Here is a 6,592-nt window from a genome sequence, read left to right as displayed (position 1 = left end):
GAGAAGAAAAGCAGGGGCTAAGCAAGAGGGCAGGATAGAATAGAAAACATGGTAAACAGAAAACATTCAGAGGTGGGAAGCTGGTCTTTCACAGAGATAAATTATTCTATTTGGCCATCCATTTGTGTTTCGGAAATGACCCATCAAAATTCAGTTTTAGAATTCTGGTAGCTTTCTACATTGGGAAATTGTTCATTTGAAATTTCAAAATTGATTTTTAAATGAGGGTTTTTATGAAATTCTGAAGGTTTTACATATCTAAAAAGAACTGACTAAAATTCTAGCAATTTATTTTGACATATTAGCCTAACAATTTTTTAGCTCTGTCTAAATGTACAACTGGCATTCCAAAACTGTAAATGTTTCTTACCTTTGTTTTTTAAATATTTGAATTGTCCCATTATCAAACCTTGGAGGTTAAATTTAGAATCAATCTACTCATTTCATTGTCTCAAGCTTTTAAGTTTTCAAATCAAAAATAGGCATGGTGTAGGTGCATGTTGGGGGGAGGGGGTATAGTTTTGTCTAAGTAGTAATAAAACAGAACCAAAAAGCAACTCAGTGACAACCCCTAACCGAATAAATGGGTTTGCACTATCAAGGCTCCGCCTCAACTCTGGATGAAAAAGCCAGAGATGCCTGTCAAGGCAGAAGTTATTTATTTTCTGACTTCTCACAATGTGACCTGAGCAAACCCGCTCTGAAGAGAACATGTGAAGGGTGTATGCCACTCTTGAGCCAAAAATTACCCATCTTGAGTTTAAAGTGAAAAAATGTTATGAAAATTTACCTTGATTTTATTTCTCACATTTAAATTTCAAGGAATAAAGGCACAAGGCACAATAGCAGTAGAGCTTCATGCTCTTTGGCCTATGGTTCTCCTCCCCAAGTTTAACAGGATCATTTCAAAAAAAATCCAGAATTCCCTAATTCTATCATCTGTGATTGAAAGAGCTGTGAAGTTTAGAGAAAGATACCCATTTGTACCTAGAGCTGCTTTTCTTCAAAACTCTGCCTAGTAAGAACCATTACTTTTTTCTTGTTACAGTTTAATTTTGAGCTCAGCTGCCTTAAGACATATTTTTGATAAACAAAGGGAGGAATTGTTGGCCACAGTTGGCTCAGAACATGTGACTGAGTCACCACTGCCACCTTCTGACCAGATTCTTTCCTAAGCAGTGACTCAACTTCCTAGAGGCATAAACTGAGAACTGTAAACCCCACGGGGTCTGGGTTAACTCTTCCTGTTCTCTCTACCCCCTGGGGACCTGGGACTTCTACCTTCCCCGCCTCCTCCTGTCACCTCCATTGTCACCTTTCTCTACGTCCTCTGAACCTCCCTCCTGTTTTCCCACTCCCTGATCTCTGTCCTGCCTCCCCTCATTCTTCCTCTGTTCTCCCTGCCCCACTGCTAAGCCTTGGTCTTTCCTTTTGCTAACTTCTCCCTTCAAGTTTTTTAAATTCATTAGTTGAGGAGGAAGTGTGAAGGGGCAGGACCATCGGGGCACCCAGTGGAATAAGTGACCAGCTCACTCATCATCATGCCATCCTACTTCCACGTGCACTCAGTAGTCATTCTGGAAAGGAAGGGCAAGAGAGCTGTAGTAACAGCCCTGTTAGTCCTGGGTTGCCCTTTGGTCAGAGGTTCTGGGAAGGGAGTGGAGCAACACATGGGTGGTCTTTGGGCCCAACAAACCCCATGACTCTGTGAGCCTCAGGTCAGTCCTCCTTAAACTGATCCCTTTAGTATCGCTCAGGGACCCAATTCCTAGTCGATCCAGAAACTGGTGTTTGAGCTGTAGGTGTTTATAATACCAGTAGCCAAAATTTGGTGGGGACTTACTATGTGTCTGTCACTGTGCCAATAGTCTTACACGCAATATTTTATTTAACTCAAAGAAATCCTAAGTGTAGGTCTTGTTATCTCCACTTTACAGATAAGCAAAGTGAGACTCAGAGAGGTTCAGTAACTTGTTTGCGGCCACATAGTAAGTAGGGCACCAGGATGTGAATCTAGGCAATCTAAGGCATTTACTGCCAGGAGTACTAAATTAAATAAAACCTTCTTACCTTCAAGGATTTTATAGTTTAGTAAAGGCAGAATATGACAAGGGTTCTAAGTGTCTTATTAACAAAGTGCTGTAGGAGGAATGCAAATGAGAAAGGGAGTACGTCGGGTTGGTAGTTGAGGAAGGGCCTAATGGAATACTCTGGATGGAATGGAGGGCAGGTCTCCGCAGGCAGAGGCGTTAACAGGAATGCAGCACGGGGAAGGGAAGGTGTGATTATTGGAACTCACGGGGGGACCAGGCAGCAGTTAATTCCAACCATACCCATCTTCCTCAGACCCCCATTTGTACTTTCTGCTGTCAATTATTGGTGCCTTCCCCCCACGCCTTTCCTTCCAGGAAAGGCCCAGCTATGTCTCCCAAGAATTAAGGAATGTTTTTCAACACAATGTTTCTTCTCCCACCTTCCACAGGTAACAAAAAGCCCAAGCAGGGGCTTCACGGAAACCTGAAAAAAATATACCAGCCAGAGGAACCTTGAAAACCTTGAACATCTTTGAGTTCTAGGCGCCAATGACACTGGACTCCTAGATTTACTAGGCATGATTAATGTTTGTTGAATTAAAGAACAAATGAAGCAAAACCTCAAGTGATTATAACACCTGAAAGCTGTAGAGTTCTTTAAGGGTTTACAAAACACTCTCACATAATTGCGTCACTTTATTCTCTCAACAACCCCATTAGGGGATAATATTGTTCCCATTGTGTGTATAAGAAACCTGGGAAGGTAATTTCTGGCCTCACAAGCACTAGATGAGCTAAATTAATCCATGTAATGCCCATACCCTTTACAAAGTCATGGTGAAAGTTTCATCACATCTAATAGAGGATCCCAAGACTCCAAGCAACATAAGGCCATACTCATGGCCACATGGAGGTTAAAGGGCAAAGCTAGAACTCGGAACTCTGATTCCAAAATGTATGCTCTTTCCACTGGTTGGCTACAAAATCACTGGAATACAACTATGAAAAACAGACAGCATTTCACTTCATTGGTGTTCAAAAACCAAAACTACAATGGTAAAAGAATATTGGGATTCGATTCATGACGTGATGGAAAGATAAATTTGTAGAATTAATTGGAACACCATATTTGGATCTCCCTTCATTTTTTTTAAGCCATTCTCACATGTGGAATTCTTCTTTATTCTCTTTATCATCTACAAAATTATCTTTTCTTTTATTCTTTTACAGTGCAAAAATAAGAATACAAAATGGCTCATGCAGTATGAGTATACTTATGGAAAAATATGTTGATGTGGACAAAAGTCAGAATGAAGTCATAAAAATGAAAATGGGTAAGATTATAGTTAATGTTTTCATTTAAAATTTAAATTTCAGATCCAGCAAATGCATGTTGAATGTCTCACATATTTTTAAAAAAGGAAGATTTATTTCAGCAATTAGAGTAAAACAAGTAACTCTGATTTGAAGCTATAAAACTTAAAATAACTAAAAAAGGCAATTCAACCACAAAATGGCCTCCCTGGAAGGATGTCCAAAAACAGTGCTGAAAAAGACTGGAGAAAATGCCCTGATGATGGGTCAAGAGAAAGCCAAAGCCTGCCCATGGTCAGCACTGGAATTTAGGTTAAACTAGCCCTTTCATTTCTTAAGGTGAAATTTTCAGTTCTGTAACAGAAGAATGTCTTTGTTTTAAAGCAAAAATTTACTGTTGTAAACACCTAAAACATGATGGCCTTTTTGTGGAGGGGATGGAGGGTGGACTGTTTTTCAAATAAGCTAAACAATTAAATTCATGTGATGTTCAAATATGCTCATGTCCAGTAAGAGGTTTATTTCTACCACCAGATGAGAAAAGCCAAACAAGACAAGAGCACTGCTGTCAAGTAAAGGAGGAAGGTAGGCCTGGCTCCCAGGGTCCAGGCTCTGGCAGTATCAAGAGCTCTGCAGTGTGTTTTTCTCACACAGTTTACTTAATTCTTCTAATGGAAGTCAATCTCATTGTGATAAATGAATTATGCTCTAAGTGATTTTTTTTTCTTGGTCCCGAAGTAAAAATAGGAGCTCTGGAAATTCAGCTCAAAAGTGCTTTAGAGTTTTTTTAAAAAGGTAAGGGGCAGTTTTCCTTATTGGGAAAACAAAGGTGAGTAACTTCTGAACATGCCAGCTAACTGGTCATCTCAGGCAAGCTCCTTTCCCTCCTTAAAATGTACTGATATGGTGACATAGATCCAGTTAGAAGTTCTAAGTTTGGACAGCTAGAGGTTATGAGTCAGAATTGGGTGCAACATTCTCTGGCCACTTCACCTCCATCATCCAAGCCTAGAGGCCCTGACTCTGGAAGCCCAGTCGCAAGGTAATCAGGACCAACTTTTCCAGTGGAGGCAGGAGCAGCGTATGGTAAAGGGAGGGGTTAAAACTCCTGGCTCTCCTATTGACAAGCTATCTGATGGCACTGTGCCTCCATTTTCTCATCTGTAAAATGGGAACAATAATAGTACACAACCTGCCGTCATTGGGATAATGTGAGGATTAAATGAGTTAAGTCATATAAAGAGCTTGTAATATTGTCTGTCATGTGGCACATAGTCAATAAAGGCGAGCTATTATTATCATGATCTTCATGATCTGGTTTCCCAAGATGTACCTCTGTGCAGTAACTCCGAAGTGAGTCTCTTTTAGAGACCTGTGATTGTTGCTCCCCAAATGTAAGCTCTCTGACAGCCCCTGCCAACTGATGCCAGGGAATAGGAAGTTATATTAGCACTTCTAAGTGATTACAGCAGTTCACCCACAGAAACATTTATTTGTCCTCGAAAACAGTTTCATAGGTGCCGCGTAGCCACACATGGATAAACTTTGAACAAAGTGACCTAATCAAGAGGCACTGTGGTGTTTTGGCATTTGAAGGAATCCCTTCCTCACTTATCCAAAGATTAAACCAACAAGCTATAATTGTATGAGTCAGACAGAGATCAATGGAGATAAAAATATCATCTTTGTCACTGATCAAGCTATTGGAGACCAGGCTTTAGGTCTGTGGGCCCAGTGGGCTAGCTAACACTTCACCCCTGTTAGACTCATCTAGTCATAGTTGAAGCTCTCTGGAAGCTCGAAACTACCTGGACCCTCCCGCTACCCCCACCATGGGGATCTACTCCTGTAAAATTGGTACTTCAAACGAGCAGGGCAGAATGTACTCTCTGTACACAGACAGAGCCCAAAGAGAAAGGGAAGGAAGGAGGTGCCAGGTCATGCACACCACTCCCTGTCCCAACACTTAACAATCGGAGAAGTCACTCCTGGGAGAGGGGAACAAGCAAGGGGGTGCAAGACGCTTAGTGTTATTTTGGGGCTGCCCCTCCAAGTGAAAACAGGAAGGATGAACCTAGGAAAGAGTAGGGAGTAAGCATTTCTACCCCATCATGTAGCCACAATAAAAAGGCTACATCTGCACTGTCCAGTAAGGTAGCCACAAGTCACACGTGGCTATTTAAATCTAAATTAATTAAAATTAAATAGAATTTAACATTCAGTTGTTCTAGCCACATTTCCAGTGCTCAGTATCCACAAGGTGCTACTGGCTGTTCTATATTTGGATGCACAAATATAGAATATTTTCTTCACTGCAGAAATTTCTATTGGACAGTGCTGGGACACGTGAATCACTGACTTCATGGAAACTCATCTAAATGTGGGATTCATTTTAAATCAATGATAATGATGCATGCACGGAACTGGTTTCCTTCCACGTGATGCCTGCACTTACACTTGACTTCCATGCTTCATTCCACAGAAAGGTTTGCAATAACAAGCAAGCATGTGTTATTTTCTATAACACAGAAAATACAACTAAATGAAAAACAAAGACCAAGGGAAGTGCAAATTAGAATATTAAGGCTATAAGGCAAGTTGGAGCACAGATATGCTGTCCATGAGGTCCTTAGAGTTAAGAGATTTGAGACACAAATTTGACTCCTGCCTTTATGGGATTCACCTCAAAGAATCTGATAAATGAACATCTTATAGTATCAGTGAATAAGTGAGTTCAGTCCAATATTTACCCCTGTTAGAGTATATCCATAGGGCTCTTAAAACATTATTTTTACTGAATACCTTAAACAGAAATTACCTAGCATTTCCCCTGAAATATAATTCCAAGTAAAATAATAGTTAAGTGTTTGGGATACTTTAATTTTTCCTAATTCCACTATATCTAGCACCATGCCTGGCATAAAGTAATTTCCAAAAAAATTTTTTTGAATGTACACATCCTAGAATTCTATATACGCCCATTAAAAAAAAAAAGTTAAGATTATCCACTAAGAAGCACCAAAACTTTTTCATTGTAATTATCTTAATTGAAAGTAGAACCAGGGCTTCCCTGGTGGCGCAGTGGTTGAGAGTCCGCCTGCCGATGCAGGGGACGCGGGTTCGTGCCCCGGTCCGGGAGGATCCCACATGCCACGGAGCGCCTGGGCCCGTGAGCCATGGCCGTTGAGCCTGCGCGTCCGGAGCCTGTGCTCCGCAACGGGAGAGGCCACAACAGTGAGAGGCCT

The 6,592-nt window shown here is 40.9% G+C and overlaps 1 protein-coding gene across 1 annotated transcript in view; it reads right to left on the bottom strand.

Annotated features, from left to right (window-relative positions):
* ATP8B4 (ATPase phospholipid transporting 8B4 (putative)) overlaps nucleotides 1-6,592 on the bottom strand; it is a 246,299-nt gene that overhangs the window by 131,740 nt on the left and 107,967 nt on the right.

The sequence above is a fragment of the Lipotes vexillifer genome, unplaced genomic scaffold (assembly GCF_000442215.2).
Source record: "Lipotes vexillifer unplaced genomic scaffold, Lipotes_vexillifer_v1.1 scaffold24, whole genome shotgun sequence".
NCBI lineage: Eukaryota > Metazoa > Chordata > Mammalia > Artiodactyla > Lipotidae > Lipotes > Lipotes vexillifer.
The sequence above is the reverse complement of the archived record's forward strand: the minus strand, read 5'-3'. Positions and strand labels throughout refer to the sequence as shown.